The 24,433-nt window shown below is 37.5% G+C and overlaps 1 protein-coding gene across 2 annotated transcripts in view; it reads left to right on the top strand.

Moving 5' to 3' along the window:
• Positions 1-2,911: 2,911 nt before the first annotated feature.
• CAB39L (calcium binding protein 39 like) overlaps positions 2,912-24,433 on the top strand; it is a 117,925-nt gene continuing 96,403 nt past the window's right edge. The window contains exons 1-2 of one of the 2 annotated variants that reach the window (XM_079137678.1): positions 2,912-3,067; positions 3,762-3,831. The gene's annotated coding sequence lies outside the window, so the exon portion shown is untranslated. The remainder of the gene's footprint in view (positions 3,068-3,761; positions 3,832-24,433) is intronic. The other variant, XM_079137679.1, reaches the window with a different exon arrangement.

Genomic DNA, 24,433 nt, shown 5'->3' with positions numbered 1-24,433 from the left:
AAAGGAATTTGAAAGTACTGCTTCTGGGAAAAGGGTAAATTGGAAAAGGGGCACCTTGGAGGGGCACTGAGCCTCCAGATAACTGAGGGTTGGTGAAAAGAGGAGGAGGTAGTAGAAATTAAGGATTGTGCTGGGCATGGTGGCACATGCCTGTAATCCCAGCATCTTGGGAGGCTGAGGGAGGAGGATCATAGTTCAAAGACAGCCTCAGCAACTCAGCAAGACCCTGTACCAAAATTTAAAAAAATAAAAAGGGCTGGGGATGTGGGGCAGTAAACACCCCTGGGTTCAATCCCTGGTATTAAAAAAAAAAAAAAAAAAAATAGAAATTAAGGATCATGGTAAAAAGAATAGAATAAAAGATCAACCCCTCTCCCGTCCAGAAAGCAGTCACTGATGGGGGAAAAAAAAAAAAAAAAGACCCTAATTAGGTACTATTGAACTAAGAAATTCAGCAAATCATCCAAATCCTTCACTCCTGTGTATGTACAATTGCCATTTGGTTTAAGAAAAATAAAACACCTCAAAATGAACAGAAGATGGCAGACAACATCCATATAAAGCTACTTTAAGTAGAAAACAAAATGAGAGTCAAAACATTTCAGTTGATGAAAAGCTTCCCAAAACATTCAAGTATGGAGTTCAGGAAAACTGTGGCACAAGGCCCCTACCTGAGTTAAACGCAAGCATTCGCAGAGATAAAAGCTTCAAATTCAAATTCAAAACCCTGAAACAAATGGACAAGAGAGGAAGATGTGAAAGGTGAAATTACTATACTTGGGAAATAAAATGAAGCCTAAAGAAAAAGCACTCTTTAAAAATGAATCTAAATTCCAAGATACTTAAGAGAGGAAAATAATTGATTGAATTAGGGGCACTGAGGCTAGGCATGAAGATAGCCATGAGAATGAAAATTAAATGAAGAAAGGTAAAAAGAAACAAAGTGTGTGTGCATGGTGCTGGGGATCGAACCAAGGACACTGTGTGTGCTCTGCAAGTGCTGTACCACTGAGCTGTCTCCCAGCATCTAGAAGGCGACTACAGAATATATGTAAAATTGGATTTCTTAATTAGTCATTTCCTAAGAAGAAAAAAAAAATAGCAGAGCTAATACTTTACATTACAGACATAAAACTCAACTGTACCTACTGAAAAGGTTCAGACGTGGGTGTAATTTAGTGGTAGGGTGCTTACCTAGCATGCTCAATACCCAGCAACACACACAAAGAAAAAGCTCATTGTATACTGGAAAATTGATCCAGAATGGTCAGCGCCAAGTCAGGTCCTAATAAAACTGTTGGACTTTTAACATAATGAAGAAAAATTCCTCTGGGCTTCCAGGCAGAAAGAAGAGGTTAGCAACAGACTTCTCAACAACAACAGAGAGAGCAAAACAGCATAGAACAACATAGTTAAAATCTATGAAAGTATAAGCCAAGGGTTTTATAACTATGACTCATTCCAGAAAAAATAAAAACCAGATAAATCCCACTATATTAACAACAAAAAAGTATTTATGTGATGAAAAATGTCATTAGCAAAGACAAATGACCTCAAAAAAGGGGGAAATATTTGGATTTCTATCACAAAGAGCTAATCTCCTTAATGAAAACAACTTACTGAAAATCCAGGCAAATAAGACCATCAACCCAACAGACAAAAGAACCAAAGATCTGAAAAGAGAGCTCATAGGAAAGAAATGCAAAAATAAATAAAAGCAAAAAAAAAAAAAAAAAAGAAAGAAAAGAAAGAAAATGCAGATGACAGATGTATAAAGATGTTCCAGCTCCAGTTATACAAATTAAAACTACTAGAGAATATAAAGCTATCCTAAAGTATTTCTCACCAGAATTCAAAAGTTATGCAGTATTTACTTTGTAGACTGGGGGGAAAATAAGCATTTTGATACGGTTTGCTGATAGGGATGGCTACCTTACCACAAAACTGCATGGGAGGCAATTTGGCAACTAGCCAACAAATACATGTGCATTTATCCTTTGGCACAGCCATTTAACTTTTAGGAATGTGTTCTAAAAACACTGAAATAAAATGTAAAGTGACTTGTTTATAGTTTGCAGCCTATCACTTGTATTAGCAAAAGATGGGAAACAAACTAAATGCCCATGAGGGAACTGATGGAATGAACCTCAGTACACCCATGAGTGGAACAGACTCCATGGTAGATGATGCTCCTTCTGGGTCACCCTCTCATCCAGAGGAACAGTATATAGAGTAATCTAGAGGCAGAAAGAAAGAGCAAGGGAAAGATGCCAACAATGGAAGAGAGATCTCTAAATACAACTTGTTCATATTTAGACTTTAGAATTATGGATATTTTACACATTCAAAATAAAATTAAAGAAAACATGAAAAGGAACCGAATAAATTTATACAACTATATAGCATTTTGGCAACATAGCCACAGAAGAAAAGGAATGATTTCTAGTGTTTCAGAACACAGGTTTAGGAGTGTAACTTTTTAGTGTGATGTATTCAGTAGGAGTATTTTGGTGTATTGATATTTTTAATGTATCTTATGTATAATATTAGGTTTAAGTGTTGCAAAATGTTGGCATGATAATTGTTGGATAAACCAAGAAGTTTATCAAGGTTATGACTTAACTGAAATTTGGTCTGGGAAGTCTTTGACAGATTGAAATAAAGTGAAAATAAAATACAAATTTATTGCATAAGCCTAGGTTACTTGGCAGGCATAGTGCTGGTACTCCATTCGTGTGGCATTATTTGGTTCTTGCAGCTACGCAATTGCTATCTACAACCTGATAAGTTCACTAAATAGGTTCAGAGAGCTGAAGTCATTTGCTTCAGATTATCTGTTACTACGTAGAGAATTGTGATTTAAACCTAGATCTGTATGACTCCAAAAGCCTGTGCTTTTTCTACTACATTACTGCAGGCTATTCATCAAATTTTTAAGAAGAAAGAACATCAGGAGCTAAGGATTCTGTTTAAACCTATAGTTGCTGCTCAGAAAATAAGGATGCAGTCTCCAAATTGGTGGTTCACACATTCTTCCCCCAAGAGCAGTGTACTAAAGGAGAGAAGTGTAAGTTTTCTCTTATTTCTGATATAAAAATGTTAACACGCACATGCGTATTTTGATGTTGGAAATAAATTTTGTAAGATTGTCATCGATGACAAATTAGTAAAAGATATGAAAGACAAACGTGGTAAAACAAAAAAGAAAAAATAGCAGGCTTGGGTTTCATTGATACTGTTAAAAGCCAAAAAAAAAAAGAAAAAGAAAAAACCTGAAAAGAGCTTGTGACACTTCAAAGTTCTTTCTTCTATGTTTTGTGCTATGAAACAATAGAAAGATAAAGAGCTGTGATATTACCAACATCTAATGGGAAGAAAGAAAGCATCCTTGAATCAGGAAAGACTTTTCATGGATTTTTATTTTTATTTTTGTCTAAGATAAGATACTAGTTAAATAAGCTGTGTTTCCTCCTGTTGGAGAAGGGGGCTGCAGAGAATTAGAGGTGCTACAGCCCATTCACCCAAGCCAGCCCTCATATTTCTACGTGTTCTCTTGATCATAAATATATTTTTCCTTCAGCCTAATGCTACTTTTGAAAAAGATCTAACTCTTTGAAATAATTAGGGCAGGGGGTTTATCCCATTTTCATCTTATGATGGAAAATATAATTCGTGAATCAATATCTCTGAAAGCAATAAGAGAATATGTTGGATTTACTTTAAAGATTTTCAAAATTTTGAAGCTTTTTGTTTTTTGTCAGAAGCTGTGTTGATCAGTGGTGAAAATTGAGATAGTTGAAACAGATTTGCAGATGATACATGACTTCTAAGGTAAGATAATAATTAAACTCAAAATCACAATTTTTGCTGGGCATGGTGGTACATGCCTGTAATTCCAGTGATTTGGGAGGCTGAGGCAGGAGGATGAAAAGTTCCACACCAGCCTCAGCAACTTAGTGAGGCCCTGTCTCAAAATAAAGATAAAAGGTCTAGGGATGTAATTCAGTGGTAGAATGCCTCTGGATTCAATCCCAGTACCACAAAAATGAAAAAGAATCATAAAACATAAAAAAGGGGAAGAATCAAAATATTATGAGCAAGAGTCAGCAGAAACCACAAACTGAAACATATCTACAGAGATTTCAGCTGTAAGAAGTATCCAATATATAAAATCAGTATATTTGATATGTTTAATAAATAAAAAGAATTAAAAAACACAGATAAAAAGTAAGACTAGGAATTGGTCAGGCAATTTTAAAAGAAACATGGCATATCAGAAATGAAAATTATTTATAATAATAGAATTTCAAAATTAAATGGTAGGTTAATCTGGCATATAGGCTCATTTAAAAGAAAGAACTACAGAGAACCTTATACAGAGAGAAAAAAATAAAAAATATGAAAGAGATTGTGAGATGATTCATCAGATTCCAGAAAGAAACATGGAATGGATATGAAGCAATATTCATAGTAATCATTAAATATTTACCAGATCAGATGTTTTCATCTGATCTGGTAAATATTTCACAAATCCTCAGACTTAGTCCAATATATTCCAAGTAAAGTAAGTAAAAAGACATACATAGCTACATTATTGTTAGCTGCAGATTGCAAAACAGAGATGTGTAGATTACAACCCACACTTTAAAAAATATTTTTCTAAAGGTATGATTCAAGAAGGCAAATTGTTCTAAAACAAAAGACGAAATAGTAATGGCAATGGCCCACATGAATAAATTTAAGCATTATTAGGAGACAGAAACAAAATAATGTCAAATTCATGGTTAACAAATAAGACATAGTAACAATACTGTCCTGGCCTAAATGTCATTAAGCTGGGTAGAGCTTGAATAGATTTTTAGTATTCTAAGGTTCATGTATTGTGTTAACTAAAGGTACACCAATTTCAAGTACAATCAAAACAAAGATAAAAAAAATTTTTCTTTTAAGATACCATGAAGAAAAATAAATAGGGAGGGGGAAACAATAATTTAAAAGAAGTCAAGAAATAATTGCACACTTTTTTCTGGTGCTGAGGATTGAACTCAGGCCTGCATGCATACTCAGCTACCAGGCTCAAGGTATACCCCTAAGTCAACCACTCATTATTTTGTTTTGCTTCATTTACTTGATGTATTTTGAAATTCATTCATATTGTCACTTGTGTCAATAATTTGTTCCTTTTTATGAATATAACACAATTTGCTTATCCCTGCATTTGTGGATGGAAATGGGTTGTTTCTGGATTTCAGCTAATACAGAAAAAGGTACCATGAATATTCATGTACAGATCTTCATGTGGGTATGTACTTTCTTTTCTCTTGGGTGAGTTCCTAAGGTTCAAATGGCTGTGACATATGGTAGATGGATATTTGACTTTTTAAGAAGCTACTGAGTTGTTTTCCAAAGCAGTTATCAACAGTAAATGAGAATCATGTTGTGGTATATCTATTCATATACTACCACTCAGCAATGCTTATACCAAGTGGATGTATCTCAGAACAGTTACACTATGTAGAAGAAGCCAGACACTGCCCCCCATCCAATTTATTCCTCTAACTAAAATTCTAGAAAACACAGTTAACTTGTAGTGGCAGAAAGCATATTAATCAAATGTGGAGTATAGAGCAAGCTGAGGGGTTATGAAAGGATGGGAGAAATCTGGAGAGCAATATAGTCACTATCTTGACATGGTGATGTTTTCACAGGTATATACAGATATGTCAAAATTTTAAAGTTTTACAGTTGAATATGTGTGGTTTGTTGTCTGTCAATTATCCCCTGCCTTTTTTTTTTTTTTTTTTTCTCCATTACTAGGAATTGAACCCAGGGCTGCCTTACTTCTGTGCTATAGCCTACCTTTTTACTTATTTATTTATTTAAAATTTTTTGGTACTGGGGATTAAACCCAAGGGTGCTTAACCACGGAGTCACATCCCAGGCCTTTTTATTTGGAGACAGGGCATGCTAAGTTGCTGAGCCTGGCTTATGAACTTGCGATCCTTCTGCCTCAGCTTCCCTCTGAGATTAAAGGCATATGTAACTGTGCCTAGCCAACGATTTCTTAATAGAAGCCTTTTTTTAAAATTTATTTTTATCATAAACAAATGGGATGCATGTTGTTTCTGTTTGTACATGGAGTAACAGCATACCATTTGCGTAATCATACATTTACATAGGGTAATGATGTTTGATTCATTCTGTTATTTTTTCCTTCCCCCACCCCTCCACCCCTCTTTTCCCTCTATACAGTCCCTCCTTCCTCCATTCTTGCCCCCCTTTCACCCCCTATTATGTGTCATCATCTGCTTATCAGCGAGATCATTTCTCCTTTGGATTTTTGAGATTGGCTTATCTCACTTAGCATGATATTCTCCAATTTCATCCATTTGCCTGCAAATGCCATAATTTTATTATTCTTTATAGCTGAGTAATATTCCATTGTATGTACATACCACAGTTTCTTTATCCATTCATCAATTGAAGGACATCTAGGTTGGTTCCACAATCTGGCTATGGTGAATTGAGCAGCTATGAACATTGATGTGGCTGTATCTCTGTAGTATGCTGATTTTAAGTCCTTTGGGTATAGGCCAAGGAGTGGGATAGCTGGGTCAAATGGTGGTTCCATTCCAAGCTTTCTGAGGAATCTCCATACTGCTTTCCAGAGTGGCTGCACTAATTTGCAACCCCACCAGCAATGTATGAGTGTACCTTTCTCCCCACATCCTCGCCAACACCTGTTGTTGCTCGTATTCTTGATAATCGCCATTCTAATTGGGGTGAGATGGAATCTTAGGGTGGTTTTGATTTGCATTTCTCTTATTACTAGAGATGTTGAACATTTTTCCATATGTTTGTTGATTGCTTATAGATCTTCTTCTGTGAAGTGTCTATTCATATCCTTAGCCCATTTGTTGATTGGGATATTTGTATTCTTGATGTAGAGTTTTTTGAGTTCTTTATAGATTCTGGAAATTAGTGCTCTATCTGAAGTATGAGTGGCAAAGATATTCTCCCACTCTGTAGGCTCTCTCTTCACATTGCTGATAGTTTCCTTTGCTGAGAGAAACCTTTTTAGTTTGAATCTATCCCAGTTATTGATTCTTGCTTTTATTTCTTGTGCTATGGGAGTCCTGTTAAGGAAGTCTGATCCTAAGCCAACAAGTTGAAGATTTGGACCTACTTTTTCTTCTATAAGATGCAGGGTCTCTGGTCTGATTTCCAGGTCCTTGATCCATTGTGAGTTGATTTTTGTGCAGGGTGAGAGATAGGGGTTTAGTTTCATTCTGTTGCATATGGATTTCCAGTTTTCCCAGCACCATTTGTTGAAGAGGCTATCTTTCCTCCATTGCATATTTTTGGCACCTTTGTCTAGTATTAGAAAATTGTATTTATTTGGGCTTGTGTCCGTGTCCTCCATTCTGTACCATTGATCTACTGACTATTTTGGTGCCAATATGATGCCATTTTTGTTACTATTGCTTTGTAGTATAGTTGAAGTTCTGGTATTGTGATACCCCGTTCCATTCTTCCTGCTAAGGATTGCTTTAGCTATTCTGGGTTTCTTATTCTTCCAGATGAATTTCATGATTGCTTGCTCTATTTCTGTAAGGTACATCCTTGGATTTTAATTGGAATTGCATTGAATCTGTATAGCACTTTTGGTAGTATGGCCATTTTGACAAAATTAATTCTGCCTATCCAAGAACATGGGAGATCTTTCCATCTTCTAAGGTCTTCCTCAATTTTTTCTTCAATGTTTTGTAGTTTTCATTGTAGAGATCTTTTACCTCTTTGGTTAGATTGATTCCCAAGTATTTTATTTTTTTTGAGGCTATTGCAAATGGAGTTGTTTTCCTCATTTCCCTTTCAGATGTTTCGACATTTGTGTATAAAAATGCTTTAGATTTATGCGTGTTGATTTTATAGCCTGCTATTTTGCTGAATCATTGATGAGGTCTAGAAGTTTTTTGGAGGAGTTTTTGGATCCTCTAAATATAGAATCATGTCATCAGCAAATAGTGACAGCTTAAGTTCCTCTTTTCCTATTCCTATCCCTTTAATTTCTTTAGTCTGCCTAATTGCTCTGGCTAGAGTTTCCAGGACAATGTTGAATAGAAGTGGTGTGAAAGAGGACATCCCTGTCTTGTCCTGTTTTTAAAGGGAATGGTTTCAGTTTTCTCCATTAAGAATGATGTTGGCCATGGGCTTAGCATAAATAGCCTTTACAATGTTCAGGGTATATTCCTACTATCCCTATTTTTTTCTAGTGTTTGAGCATGAAGGGATGTTGTATTCTGTCAAACACTTTTTCTGCATCAATTGAAATAACCATATGATTCTAACCTTGAGTCTATTACGGAAAACTGCCGCTTCTTAGCCTGGGTTGCTTCAAGCGGCTGACGCCACTCCTTGCTCTTTTGGCCCTGACCAGCGGGACAAAAGACACGTACTCTTTAGAAGTTCATGAAGCAGCTTCCCCTTTATTCAAATAACACCTTCAATATATAAACAGTCTCATGCATAAGCAATTGTAACCGATAGGTCAATCCAATCCTGTTAAAGGTTCAAGCGATCACTCCGCTCAAGCATACATGTAAAGTATATCTGGTCCACATGCTAGGCAGCTGAACTGATTATCATACAGCCAATGTAAATGCTTCCTGCCTTTCTCCAGGCATAATCAGGACGCCGTTTGCTCTCTGCCAGTCGCCATCTTACGTGGCATAACCCTGGGCCCCGGGTCTTGCCCGCCACAATCCTTCTTTCTGTTTTATAAAAGGGACTGTGCTGTCTTAGGTTTGTCCACAACAGAGCAACATCCTTACCCATCATTGGACAATGAGGCTCTAGCCCTCATTTCCTGTCTTAGGTTGGTATGAGCTCCCCAAGAATCTTACCCGTCATTGGCTACCGGTCCAGCATATTTAACCAGACTTGGGGGGATGGGCCAGCATCAATTGCGATGAGAGCTTGGTGAATAATGGCTGTTTCTCTGCGTGGATGTATATGCATTTTGTATATGCACAGGACAGATACAACACACAAGAGACCTCCCCTGGACAAAAACCCAAACCATTCTTTTCCCACTAGAACAGCGGACTGCAGAAGTGTGGCCAAATGTTGTAAAAATAGGAGGACTATAGAATAGAAGAGTTGGTAAGGGTGCAGGGATAGGGCCACATCTTCACCATCCCCCATAGTTCACGCGCGTCTCCTCAATTAACCTTGGCGAGAATTCGCCAGCACCATCAGCGGGAGAAGCCTCCTCATCTTCTTCCTGTTTTTCGGGTCTCTGTTGAGGCTTGACCAATCTCTCGGCACCCAAATCGGCGATTGTGCATCCTGTGGGAAAACACAAACAGACCCTCGGGTCCAGATTAATACCAGATCTGGGCCTTTCCATTGTCCTGATAGAATGTCCTTCCAGAGCACTTGAGGTAGATGTTTTTTATTAGGCTCTGAATGACGGTCAGCAGCCAATCGGCCCTCAGAATCAAGATTTAAAAAATTTAAAATGAACAAGACAACAGACAGTTTGTCTTTTGGGGATCTGTATGATGCCCCTATTTCCCCCTTTTTGTTTATAAAGCATGTTTTTAAGCGTTAAATGGGCACGGTCACAATGCTTGTCCAGTAGGATTATAGGGAATTCCTGTGACATGTTGAATACCAAAGGTGGAACAAATTGTTTAAAGGCCTGGGATGTATATCCAGGACCATTATCTGTTTTAATTTGTTGGGAACTCCTAGGATGGAGAAAGAGTGTAAACAGTGTGTTATTACCATCTTTGGTTTTTTCTCCAGTAAGAGCAGAGGCCATAATAAATCCTGAAAGGTATCAATAGACACATGAATGAATTGTAGTTTTCCAGATTCTGAATAATGAGTTACAACCATTTGCCAAATATGATTGGGCTGAAGCCCTTTTGGATTACTACTAACGAGGGTTAGGAATAAGTGTAACACTATTTAGCACAAGACTTGACTATGTCCGAGCTGTTGCCTTAGTAATTTTATAGCGTGTGCATAGAGTGGAAGCATTTACGTGAAATCTGGAATGAAAAGTTTTTGCATTTTCAAGCATACTTAAAGATCTGTGGGTATCTGGTGGCCATGTCTGTTAAGTCATTGTGTAACTTAAAGGACCTGGAAGGACCATATGAGCCCGAACATGCCCAATAAAAAAGGATTTTTTCTGCCCAAATAAGTTTTTGTAACTTTGCAAATATTTAGTAATAGTGAGGTGAGGGAAATCAGACCAGTAATTCTAAATTTTGAACAGCATTAACAACGTATTTGCTATCAGAGAATAGGTAAAAGGCTCGTGGTGGGTTTTGAATACTTCTATAGCTACTAATAGTTCCATTGTTGTGCAGATAGAGTATTAAACAATAATGTTTCTGTAACATTATCTATAGTAATAGCACCCGTACCATTTTTTGATCCATCAGTAATATAAGGGTAGCTCCGTAATAGTTCTTTTCTGGTGACTTTAGGAAAAATATAGGATGTTGACTCCAAAATTGGAGAAGAGGATCAGATGGCAAATGATTGTCAAACACAGCAGAAGTACTAATAAAGACTATAGCCCATGAATTTGAATTATTAATAAGATATTGTATCTGATCAGTAGTATATGGAGTAGTGATAGTTGAGGGATGTGATCCAAAGATGGAAAGGGATACTTTTAACGCCCTAAGGATTAATTCTGCCACAGATTCAGTAAACAAGGCTAAGACCTTGTTAGGGGCATAATTCATGTGAACCCATAGAATAGGACCCTTTTGCCAAAACACTCCTGTGGGTAACTTATTTGTGGCCAAGACAATGAATGATAAAGGCTTAGTTAGGTCAATACGATCAAGATGAGCCTTTTCCATAGCTGTTTCAAAAAGCTTGAGAGCTGTTTGAGCCTTAGGGGTAAGCACTTGCTTAGAAAGAGGGTCAGAATCACCTTTAAGAATATCAAACAGGGGGCCCAAACTTGAGGTGGGTAAATGAAGGTAAGGTCTAATCCAATTGATATCACCCAAAAGTTTTTGAAAATCATTTAAAGTTCTAAGCTCATCCACCTAAAAGGTAATTATTATGGGTTTAACCATAGTTTGATTTATGATAGATCCCAGGAAGTTTTTGGTGTCTGCCATTTGTACTTTATTAATGGCAATATGTAAGCCCCATCTTTCAAGTGACTTTAGTAAGGAATTATAACATTGCTCTAAGACAGGTTTTTCCTTATGAGCTAGCAAAATATCATCCATATAAGGATAGATTAAAAGTTGAGGGTTAATTTGTTGATACATACCGGGGTGGAAATTAATCTGATCACCTTGCCCTTCATACGGTCCTTGGCCTGTCAGCATGTTTAGATTCCATTGAGGATTGCCTGCAACTGTATTACGTCGGGCAGTATCAGAACATAACTCCTGGTTAGCCACCTTCCATTTTAATATGGCTGCGCTTTCATTAGGATTGGAAGCCATACCCAATCCCCTTAAGTCTGATCTGCCTGTTGAAGTGGCCAGGCTTTGGGCCATTCTGTAATTTTGATAATACTTTTGTCAGCCCCAGTATCTAATAAGCCCTCAAAACTTTTGCCTTCTATCACTAACTTTGTCATAGGCCTATCTTTTAAACCCCATGTAAACATGACCATATTTTGGCCAGTAGAGCCTAACCCTTTATTTCCCCTAATAATATTTTTTGATTGATATTGGTCATAGCAACTGGGTAAGACCAACAATTGTGCTGTGCGAACACCCTGAGCTACTATTGCTACACCTCTTGGTGAAGAAGCAAGGATTTTTATTTCTCCTGTAAAATCAGGGTCTATAACTCCAGGGACAATATTTAATCCTTTTAAAGCAGAAGAACTCTTCCCCAGAACTAGTCCCACTGTTCCTTTATGTAATGGGCCGACAACCGAAGTTGGTATTGACTGTACTCCCATCTTCTCTGGAGTTAATACTGTTCTGGCGGAGGCACAGAGGTCTGAAAATCTACTTTCTCTTTCAGAAGCTTGACTTGATTGTTCTTCTTCTACAGTTTCTAATATCTTTTCCCCTTCTCTTAACTGTTTTTGAGATTTTGGTTTTTTGGAAGTCAGACAGAAACGAACTAATGTCACAACAACAACAACAACAAATAGAAACCAAACAAGGAAAGGTAACACAAATAACTTACACATATTCGTTATGGGACGTCTTTTGCCGTCTCTTCGGACAGCCTTTCAATATATTCCTTCTCTAGGAGAATCTTCCGTTACGCTCCCTCTCTAGGGGACCCTTCCGTTAAAACCTTAAGGCAACTGTTTCCTCAAATAGGGAAACCTTCTTGTTAATTATGCTAGCAAAACTGTCTTTAATTTATCTGAGCACTCACTAATTCCCAGTTCAATCCTCATCTGATCACGGTCCGGGCCACCACTTACGGAAAACTGCCGCTTCTTAGCCTGGGCTGCTTCAAGAGGCTTACGCCGCTCCTTGGTCTTTCGGCCCAACCAGTGGGACAAAAGACATGTACTCTTTAGAAGTTCATGAAGCAGCTTCCCCTTTATTCAAATAACACCTTCAATATATAAGCAGTCTCATGCATAAGCAACTGTAACCAGATATGTCCATCCAATCCTGTTAAAGGTCAAGCGATCACTCGCTCAAGCATACATGTAAAGTATATCTGTCCATGCTCTAGGCAGCTGAACTGATTATCATACATCCAATTGTAAACGCGTCCTGCCGTTCTCCAGGAATAATCAGGACGCCGTTTGCTCTCTGCCAGTCGCCATCTTTAGATGCACGTGGCGTAACCCTGGGCCCCGGGTCTCGCCCGCCACAGTCTATTGACGTGATGGATTACATTTATTGATTTACGGATGTTAAACCATCCTTGCATTCTAGGGATGAACCCCACTTGATTGTGGTGCACGATTTTCTTAATATGGTTTTGGATACGGTTTGCCAATATTTTGTTAAGGATCTTTGCATCTATATTCATCAAGGATATTGGTCTAAAATTTTCTTTCCTTGATGTGTCTTTGCCTGGTTTAGGTATGAGGGTGATATAAACTTCATAGAATGAGTTCAGTAGGGTACCCTCCTTTTCTATTTCCTGGAATACTTTGAGAAGTATTGGAATGAGTTCTTCTTTGAAGGTCTTATAGAACTCGGCTGAAAATCCGTCTGGTCCTGGGCTTTTCTTGGATGGTAGGTTTTTAATGGCTTCTTCTATTTCATTGCTTGATATTGATCTGTTTAAATTGTGTATGTCCTCCTGGTTCAGCTTGGGAGGAACATATGTCTCTAGAAATTTGTCAATGTCTTTGGTAATTTCTATTTTGTTGGAATACAGATTTTCAAAGTAGCTTCTCATTATGTTCTGTATCTCAGTGGTGTCTGTCGTGATATTTCCTTTTTCATCACGAATTTTAGTAATTTGAGTTTTCTCTCTCCTTCTCTTTATTAGTGTGACTAAGGGTTTGTCTATTTTGTTTACTTTCTCAAAGAACCAACTTTTTGTTTTGTCAATTTTTTGAATTGTTTCTTTTGTTTCAATTTCATTGATTTCAGCTCTGATTTTAATTATTTCCTGTCTTCTACTACTTTTACTGTTATTCTGTTGTTCTTTTTCTAGGGCTTTGAGCTGTAATGTTAGGTCATTTAGTTGTTGACTTTTCATTATTTTCTGGAATGCGCTCTATGCAATGAATTTTCCTCTTAGTACTGCTTTCATAGTGTCCCAGAGATTTTGATATGTTGTATCGTCGTTCTCATTGACCTCTAAGAATTTTTTTATCTCCTCCCTGATGTTTTTGTTATCCATGTTTCATTCAATAGCATATTATTTAGTCTCCAGGTATTGGAGTACTTTCTGTTTTTTATTTTGTCATTGATTTCTACTCTCAGTCCATTATGATCTGATAGAACACAAGGCAGTATCTCTATTTGTTTGCATTTCCTAAGGGCTGCTTTGTGGCATTACATATGGTATATTTTTGAGAAGGTTCCATGTGCTGCTGAGAAGAAAGTGAATCTGCTCGTTGATGGATGGAATATTCTATATATGTCTATTAAGTCTAGGTTATTGATTGTGTTATTGAGTTCTAATGGTTTCTTTGGTTGGTTTTTGTTTGGAAGATCTATCTAGTGGTGACAGCAGTGCATTAAAGTTCACCCAGAATTATTGTGTGTGGTCTATGTGATTCTTGAAATTGAGAAGGATTTGTTTGATGTACAGGGATGCACCATTGTTTTGGGCATAAATATTTACTATTGTTATGTCTTCTTCCTGATTTATGTTTCCCTTAAGCAGTATGAAATGTCCTTCTTTATCCCTTCTGACTAACTTTGACTTGAAGTCCACTTTATCTGATATAAGGATGGAAACCCCCGCTGTTTTACTGAGTCCATGTGCGTGGTAGGTTTTTTCCCATCCTTTCACCTTTAGTCTGTGGATGTCTTTTTCTATGAGATGAGTCTCTTGCAGGCAGCATATTGTTTGGGTCTTTCTTTTTAATCCATTCCGCCAGTGTATATCTTGTTGATTGATGCGTTTAGGCATTATGTTCAGGGGTTATTAGTGAGATAATGATTTGTATTCCCAGCTTATGGCTTATTTTTGGTTTTAAGTTGGCTTGGTTTCTCCTTTGAGTGGGTTTTCTCTAAGGTAGTTCCTCCCTTTGCTGACTTCCATTGTTGTGTTTCATTTCCTCCTCATGGAATATTTTGTTGAGAACATTCTGTAGTGCAAGGCTTTCTATTTGTAAATCTTTTAACTTTTGTTCATCATGGAAGGATTTTATTTCATCTTCAAATCTGAAGGTTATTTTGCTGGGTATAGGATTCTTGGTTGGCAACCATGTTCTTTCAGAGCTTGAAATACGTCGTTTCAGGGCCCTTCTAGGTTTTAGAGGCGGGGTTAGAAGTTGTCTGCTATCCGTCATATGGTCTCCCACATATGTAATCTGATGCGTTTCTCTTGTGGCTTTCAAAATCCTATCTTTATTTTGAATGTTAGGCATTTTTATTATAATGTGCTTTGGTGTGGATCTGTTGTGATTTGTGCATTTGGTGTTCTAGGCCTCTTGTATTTGATTTTCCATTTCATTCTTCAGGTTTGGGAAATTTTCTGATATTATTTCATTGAATAGGTTGTTCATCCTTTGGTTTGTATCTCTGGTGCCTTCCCTCAATCCCATAATTCTTAAATTTGGTCCTTCCTGATGTCCCATAGTTCTTGGAGATTCTGTTCATGATTTCTTACCATCTTCTCTGTTTGGGCGACTTTATTTTCAAGGTTAAATATTTTGTCTTCATTGTCTGAGGTTCTGTCTTCCAAGTCATCTAGCATCTGTTCCAAGTCATCTAGTCATCATCTGTTGGTGATGCTTTCCATTGAGCTTTTTATTTGGTTTATTGTTTCCTTCATTTCAAGGATTTACATTTGGTTTTTTTTGAGAATCTCTATCTCTTCATTGAAAATGATCTTTTGCTTCCTGCAGTTGCTCTTTCAGCTTATTGGTATTATCATTCATTGCCTGCATTTGCTATCTTATCTCATCCTTTGCTTCACAATCATCTTAATCATGTATAATCATGTATAATCTGACTGTCCTTGTCTGACATTTCTTCTAACATACTGTCATTCGATTCTATATAATAGAATCTAGATTTGTTTGGATCATTTCTTCCCTTGTTTTTTCATTTTGTTCATGTATCTTCCCCTCTAGCAGTGCAGATCTGGGGTATTGCAGATTTTCCCCTATTGGCTTATAGTGGCCCTATAGGTTTCCAAAATCCTTTCTTTATGGGGAGATCAATATTAGCAGTGCCCAATTCAGACACTATGCAATCCTAGACCAAATAGCCCCTATGAGGACAATAACAAAATTGTCATAATAAACAGAATGAGTTCAAATATTATCTTTGGTAAAACAGATTTGCAATAAGGTCTGCAGTTTCAAATGGAGGACAAAGAGGATGCAGAGGATGTAGAATGTGGCTGTTGATGGGATAAGAAAAGAATATACAGAAGTTCTAGATAATAGAAAGGGTGAGAGTGTAATCAAAAGAAATTGGATGTTATCATGCAAAAAGGGAGAAAGAGACTCTGAGGGAACAGGTAAGCAAAAGGAAAAGAGAGAAAGAAAAGTAAGAAATAAAAGCTTAAATTTTTTCAATAAGGAGAAAAAAGAAAAATCTACAGTATAACAGTCATATAGTATGAAACCTCCCAGAGTTCAGTAGCCTGATGCATGAGAGGTACCTGACAATGAGCTTCAAGCCTCCAGCAGGCGTCTCAGGATGGGATTTGCCCCACCCAAATGGTCGGAGCTCCCGCTTCCAGGATTATCCAAGATGGCTGCTCTGGCTTTGAAATGTGTTGGCAAATGGGGAGCTGCAAGCTCAAGGTGGTGGCCATGGTCAGCAGGAGGTCCTGGAGGCAGGATGCGGTTGGTCAGGCAGGGGTCCTGGAGGTCGGGTGTGTTTGGTGAGGTTGTCGGGTGTGTTTGGTGAGGGATCCTGGAGGTGGGTTGCAATCAGTCGGTTTGGGGTCCCGGTGATAGGGCGCAGTCAGTTGATCTGGGGGTCCTGGCGGCAGGGAGCAGTCAGTCGATGTGAGGGCCCCAGTGGCAGGGAGTGATCGGTCAGGCTGAGGGATCCTGGAGACAGGGCTCAGTCAGTCCTGCCAGGGATCCTGCGGGGCCTGGCTGTTGTCTCAAAATGGCAGCAGCCACGTGTAATCAAACTGCAGGTACTGTAACAGTGAACTTCCAGGCAACAGCAGGCAGCTGGTGCTTCACTGGCAGTCGGTGATCGGTTTGCTGACTGTTGTTGAACAATCGGGAGGTGAACCTCCTGCATTGGGTGGTGGATAGTTGTAAAGCACGCGATGGACAGGTGCGAAGCAGGCAAATGGTGGATGATAGGCACCTGACAGTGAGCAATCTGCACTCAAAAAACTAGTTGATATGCTGGCAGACTGCAGGTGATGACAGCAGACAAATGGGGTAAACAGCTGGGGATCGATAAGCAGCAAAAACTGCCTTACCAAGATACAGATATCCTCTGCTTAAAACCGGAGTTACAGAGCGACAAGGAACGCAGCCTCCCTCTAGTCCGCCATCTTGGATCTCTCCAGCAATAGAAGTCTTTTTAAAGAAAATAAAAGGGACAAGTAAATAGAGGAAGAGGTCTTGATAAAAATTCATGTGAAAGGCCTGCAGATTTGTTCCTATTTGGATTATATGAGCTTTAAGCCTCTCAGTGTAATTCAATGAAAATATGAAGGGATCTTTACTTATGTACATCAGAAAACTTAACACAAAAGAACAAATAACCCAGTTAATAAATGGGCAAATGAGTTAAACAGACACTTCTCAAAAGAAGAAATACAACACCAAATGCCAACAAATATATGAAAAATGTTCAACATCATAGTAATTAGGGAAAGGCAAATCAAACCACACTGAAGTTTCATCTCATGCCAGTCAGAAGGGCAGTCATGAAGAATACAAACAATAATACATGTTGGAGTGGAGGTATAGGTAAAGAAACACTTGTACACTGTTAGCGGGATTATAATTAGTACAACCAGTACCAAAATCAGTATAGAGGAATACCAATTAGAACAACAACAACAAAAAAAAAACTAGGTATGACGACTCCTCAGTGTCTATCCTGAGGAATTGAAGTCATCATACTACAGTGATATATGCATGTCCATGTTTATAGCAACACAATTCACAATGGCCAAAGTATGGAACCAAACTGTGTGTCCATCAATGGATGAATGGATAAAGAAAATGTGGAGTTTAACTCAGCCATAAAGATAAATGAAATTATGTCTTTTGCAGGAAAATGGTTAGAACTTGAGACCATTATGTTAAGCAAAATTAGCCAAACTCAGAAGGTCAAGAGTTGTGTGTTTTCTCTCACATGTGGAATCTAGAGGGGAAAAAGGAAAAGAAAGGTTGTGGGGGCAGCGAAAATCAAAGGGATATCTGTAGAGAGAAGGGAGGGGGAAGTACTGTGCAGTGATATTATACTGTTATATTGTGTGCATGCACGCATATGTGACAACAATTCCACAACTATGATGCACCGATAAAAAATGTAAGAAGACTAATAAAAAGAAAAAATACATAATGGAGCAGGTATGAGATTCTCAATATTAAACAACAGGAATTATTAATTAGGATTAAAATATTTAATAACATCAGGCAGATAGCCTGATAGGTGCCATCTGTATCAGCTTCATCTCTGTAGTAGAGATATATGAGACCCTGGGATCAGGCAGTCCTTGAGTGCACTTGAATGGGCCTTGCCAAATACAACTTTTTTCCTACCATATGTGCTGATGGCCAAGTAGTCTCCTTCTAAATGACTGATTCCTCTTTTTAAAATACATGTCAACGCTTTCAATTTAGATTATAGCTAATGGATATGGTCCTGGGAGCCATTTTGTCTCTTCAGTAACATTACACATGTCTACTGGTTTTCTATACCAAATTTTATGGATAAATTCACTGCATTCATATTATGTATAGTAGTTCCACATTATTAAAATTTTCTTATTCCCCTGTGTCCAGCTATGCAAGCAGCATAAATACACCATGAGGCTTACCAAAATTTTTTTTTTTTTTTTTTTTTTTTTTTTTTGTTAAACTGGGGATCACCTAGGCATTAAACCAGAGACCCTGCACCTTCTAGAAGAAAAAGTTGGCCCAAATCTCCATCAAGTCTGCTTAGTAACCAAATTTCTCATCAAGACTCATGCTAAGTGAAATAGGCCTTTTTTATGTTTTATTTAGAGACAGGGTCTTGTTGAGTTGCTTAGGGCCTTACTAAGTTGCTGAGGCTGACTTTGAACTCATGATCCTCCTGCCTCAGCCTCCTGAGCCACTGGAATTACAGGTATGCCCCTTAGCACCTGGCAGACTTACACTTTTGAAAGTGAAAAACAGAAGATATTATGGGGTTTAGTTTCTTTTTCTTGTTTGCGGTGGCGGGGATGGTAGACTAATGCTCTACCACTAAGCTATGTCCCTGGCCCCAGCTCTTTTGTTTTTCATAATCTTTTCTCCATGTCCTTTTTACCTTCTGCTAAGTAATTCACAACTATAATTACACATCACATTCTTAACTTGAAATTGGTTTTCTGTTGGATATTGCAATTGTAGTCAGTCATTAATTTAATAGCAATTAATCCTGTATTTAATTTATAACATGCTGTCTTTCTAGGTGAAAAGCTTTACGGGAGGGTACATTTTGAGGCAGAAGCTACGATTATTGGTCAAAAGAATGATAGCAAGGCTGTGCAGTTTTAGATGGACAGAAGGATTGAGAACCGAGCTGCAAGCTGATGCCCAAAACAGAAGAGGGGGCTGGAGGTGGTCTGGCATAATGTCATTGGGCCAAGAATGCCACACATTGGAGACATGAAGGAAGAGAGTGAATAGCTAGCTGGGCAGAAAAATGGTCTTTCAGGCCAAATGCATGCATGGTATGTACACTAAGATAATTATCATAAATGTGCACAAAGACTTATTTAGGGGATATGTGTGACATTATTTATGGTAGGAAAAAAGGAAACAAGCCAGCTTTATGAAATTATGGTGCATTTCTCCAGTGGAATCTTATGCATAGGGACTTAATATTGAGAGGCTGAATAGAAGAGATTGTTTTATTAGGGATTTTTTTCTAGGTAGTAGAACTGTGTCTTGTAGCATTGAGAATTATTAACTTAGTTGAAAGCCCCTAGCATGGTACCTGGCACATAAAAATCACTTGGGGAATGTTAGCTACTTTTGGATGTGGTGTGATAACTCAAGAGCTAGATTTTTTTTTTTTAAATTAAGGATATTTAAAGGGACATGCAGAAGAATTTGAAGAATGAAGGAAGTCCAGATGACCCCAATCCTAGGCTAACAAGAAACAAGTAGCCTTGGCTATTCCAGATAATGGAAGCCCTTTGTATTTTAGGAAGTTAGGAAAAAGGGGTGGAGGCAGGAGTAGGACAGAAAATAGAAGGGAAGAAGAAAAAGGACTGAACATTAAATCATACACAATTCATAGTGTATAAAGTTGCTAGTAATCCAGATATTGACATAGTCTGTTTACTTCTCATTTGAGGAAAAAATTTACAAAATCTTCTGATTGTATAAATTGGATCTATTCATGACACTTGTATGTATTTCATATCAATAAATTACCGAAGTGTTTATTGAGTGTATTTTAATATTCCTTATATGTATTTGACATTCATGATTTATCACTTCATTAGTATTTTCACTTTTATCTTTGAAAAGTTACAAGGAGCTTTTAAGGTATTTTAAAAAAATTTTTTAGATGTTGATGGACCTTTATTTTATTATTTATATGTGGTGCTAAGAATTGAACTCAGTGCCTCACATTGGGCAAGCACTGTACCACTGAGCCTCAACCCCAGCTCCCTAAGGTTTTATTTTTATCCCCTATTTACTAATAGAAAAAATAATTTGAGGAGGAAAAATTTGTGAAAAATTATTTTTTCCCAATGAAATGTCCAAGGCTCTCTTCTCCCCTTTTTAATTGAACCAAAGATGTTGGTATCTTATAGAAATATCATTTGCATTTAGTTCACCAAGTAACCAAGAAAGAAAAGTAATTTTGAGGAATAAAAGAAGATACATTCAAAATATGAAAAACTGTGAGGATGTTATAAGAGAATACAATTAGCAATGTTCAGAATCAGATATGAACATAGAATTTAGTGAATATCAAGAAAAATAAAAAGAAATCTAAATAAAGGGCTTATTTTTTTATTCATGGGAGGCAAGGAATTCCCTTTTGTAATCAGAAGTAGTTTTGAAAATATTTCTTAGAGCAATATTTATGCCAAAATTCTTGATTATGGGGAATTGACCAAAAATGAATTAAAACTATTTATAAAACTCATCTATTCAAAAGTATCTTTTGTGGCACAGATCTTTGCAAAACAAGCTTTTCTAGTTAAGTTTTTAAGTACAAAAAAATCAAAATTACAATAATTCTGAAATTATAATGAATCAAATGTTATTTCAAATATAATGCTATGCAAAACTAACTGCTATCAGTAGAATAACCATTGGATTTGAATCCTGATAAAACAGCACTTACAGTTATGGCATGTAAGTTAAGCCATTTAGTTTACCTGAGCTTCAATTTCCTTATCTGAGTCTGCTATAATAATATTTGCTTCATGCTTCTTATCTGTGAAGTAGAGCAGCTACAGTAATATTTGTTTTATGTTCCTTTCAAGGCTGTTGGAAATAATAGATATGTGAACATTCTTTGGATATTACAAAACACCATATAATGACAGTGCTAAATATTAATTTAGGATTTTTTTCATCTTAATTTGTATCAACTTAAAAACAACTTTTCAACACCTATGAGGTAGGTTATTTGATTTTTGGAATTTAGGAATACATACTCAGAAAGTGCAGTTTGGAATTACTGATTTGTTTACCTTTGCTGTGCTTTTTACTTAACCTTTGTGGCTGATTGTTGACTGTCAAAGTGAAAGTCATACCAAACCTTGTACTCTTCTCTTTTTTCCTGCCTTCTTCCCATGACCGTGGCTGAAAACTCAACACTTGTTTTTCTAGGTTCCTTTGCACTTAAGGGTAATTGTATTGTATTATATTATTTGAGCCAATGAGATGTTGAAGTTTGTTGCAGGGCTTCCTGAATAATGTATTTTTCCTCATGTAAGAGAAGTTTGTGAAGAAGTTCAGTTCCCCTTTGTATATCTATTTTTTCCCTTTGTATTTGAGTGCTATTAAGTGATTGACTATTGTTTAACAACTGGAATTGCAACTACTACACTTTGTGTGTGTGGAGTGAAAGCAGCTATAAACAATAAGGAAATTAATGGCGTGGCCAAATTTGGCCCAAATGTTAGTTTGCCAACCCTCACTTTTCATTGATCTGTAAAACAAGAAGAATTATCCCAGAGAAATACTTAAGGAATCACACTCTAGGAATTTCATCCACACCTTGATTTGAGTTCAATAATGAGATATCGGGCTGATACGAGACTTTTGGGGTCTTGGGAGGAAGTGAGTGAATTCTATATAGGGAAGCAATGTGAATGACTGAAGGTCAGAGGGTAGACAACCTCTGGATGGTCCCCAGTGATGCCTGATGCCTGTTGGCTTTGTTTTTTGTTTTGTTTGGTTTTGTACTGAGGACTGAACCCAGGGGTTCTTAACCTCTGAGTCACATCCCTGGCTCTTTTTATTTTTTATTCTGAGACAGGCTCTGGCTAAGTTGCTTAGGGCCTTGCTAAATTGCTAAGACTGACTTAAAACTGGTGATCCTCCTGCATCAGCCTCCCAAGCAACAGGGATTACAAGTGTGTGCCACCACACCTGGTTCCTCTTGACATTCTTACCTTGGTGTAGTCTCCTTTCACGCTGTACCAGATAACTCTGTGTACTCAACAGAATGTGGCAATAGTAATAGGGTATTACTTCTGAGATCATAAGACATTGCAGCTTCCATCTTGGTTGCTTTTTTTCCTCTCTTGGATTTAGATGCCACGTTGTAAAGACCCTTGTGGGGTGAAAGAGAAATCTTTTGAGGGGGCCCTCATAGAAGAGATTTCCAACCCCAGTCAGGCCTTTCTGATACCTGTGACTATAGCTCTGTTCAGAATGTCCACTGCCAGTGTGGAGATTCCTTAGAAAACTTGGAATGGACCCTCCATTTGACCCAGCTATCCCACTCCTTGGCCTATACCCAAAGGACTTAAAATCAGCATACTACAGAGATACAGCCACATCAATGTTCATAGCTGCTCAATTCACAATAGCCAGACTGTGGAACCAACCTAGATGCCCTTCAGTTGATGAGTGGATAAAGAAACTGTGGTATATATATACAATGGAATATTACTCAGCCATAAAGAATGATAAAATTATGGCATTTGCAGGCAAATGGATGAAATTGGAGAATATCATGCTAAGTGAGATAAGCCAATCTCAAAAAGCCAAAGGACAAATGATATCGCTAATAAGTGGAGGATGACACATAATGGGGGGGAGGGAAGGGTTAGAGTTAGGGTTAGGGAGGGGGGCAAGTATGGAGGAAGGAACTACTGTATAGAGGGTAAAGAGGGGTGGGAGGGGTGGGGGAAGGGAAAAAAATAACAGAATGAATCAAACAACATTACTCTATGTAAATTTATGATTACACAAATGGAATGCCTCTACGCCATGTACAAACAGAGAAACAACATGTATCCCATTTGTTTACAATAAAAAAAAAAAAAAAAAAAAAGAATGTCCACTGCCAGCTGGGGAAATAGCTCGGTTGGTAGAGTGCTTGCCTAACATGCACAAGGCCCTGGGTTCAATGCCCAGCACCACCAAAAAAAAATTAAAAAATAAAAAAAAAAAGAAAAAAGAAGTCTGCTTCTCAGAATGTGTACTGCAACCTCATAAGAAACTTTGAGCCAGAAGCACCTAACCCAAGCCACTTTCAAATTCCTGACCCCCAGAAACTGTGGGATAATACATATTTGTTCAGTTTAAACCATTACATTGGAAGTACTTTGTTATATAGCAATAAAGAACTAATGCTGCTACCAGGCTACAGACCTGAGGATGGCTAAAAGAAGGGTGGAAGTCGATGGGCACTTAGTGACATCACTATGGCGTTCAACCAGAATAACTTCCACCCTTTGGAAGTTACATGAGCTATTTAAAAGTCCTCATTCTTTAAATCAATGTTAGACGGGTATTCTCTCACTTGAAAATAAAAATGATACAAAAATGGTTTGATATATTTCTATACATTGATGTGGTCCATGTGTTTCTTTTTATAGTTATTATCCAATTTATTGACTTGTAATCTGTTAACCATTTCCCTGTCCTTGACCTTTTGAATCATTTCAAAAAGTTCTTAATACAAATGGCATTGCTTTGAAAATCTTTTGTGTGAATTGCTTTCTTTTACCTCTTAGGGTTACTTCTGTAGGAATATTTCCCAAATTGCATTTTTGGGTAAAGAGGGGTTGAACAAGTAATTATTAAGATTATTACCAGATTACTTTCCAGAAAGTTGTAGCTAACTAATCATATCACTTACGCAGTAGTCCCCCACACCCTCCACTTATGGTCTTTTTTTTTTCCTTCAGTTTTAGTTATTCTCAGTCAATGTGGTCCAAAAATATTACATGGAAAATTCCAGAAATAAATAATTCATGATCTTAAAATAGAATACCATCCTGAGTAACATGATGAAATCTCACGCTGTCCCGCTTAGTCCTGCCTGGGATGTGAATCATCACTTTATGCTGCATATCCTCACTGTATCACGGTGCTTATGTTCAAGTGGCCCCTATTTCACTCAGTAACAACCCCAAAGTGCAAGACCAGTGATGCTGGCAATTTTTTACAATGTGT

This window comes from Sciurus vulgaris (assembly GCF_902686455.1).
Source record: "Sciurus vulgaris genome assembly, chromosome: 4".
Classification (NCBI taxonomy): domain Eukaryota; kingdom Metazoa; phylum Chordata; class Mammalia; order Rodentia; family Sciuridae; genus Sciurus; species Sciurus vulgaris.
Note: the sequence above shows the minus strand (reverse complement) of the source record. Positions and strands in the feature narration are given on the sequence as shown.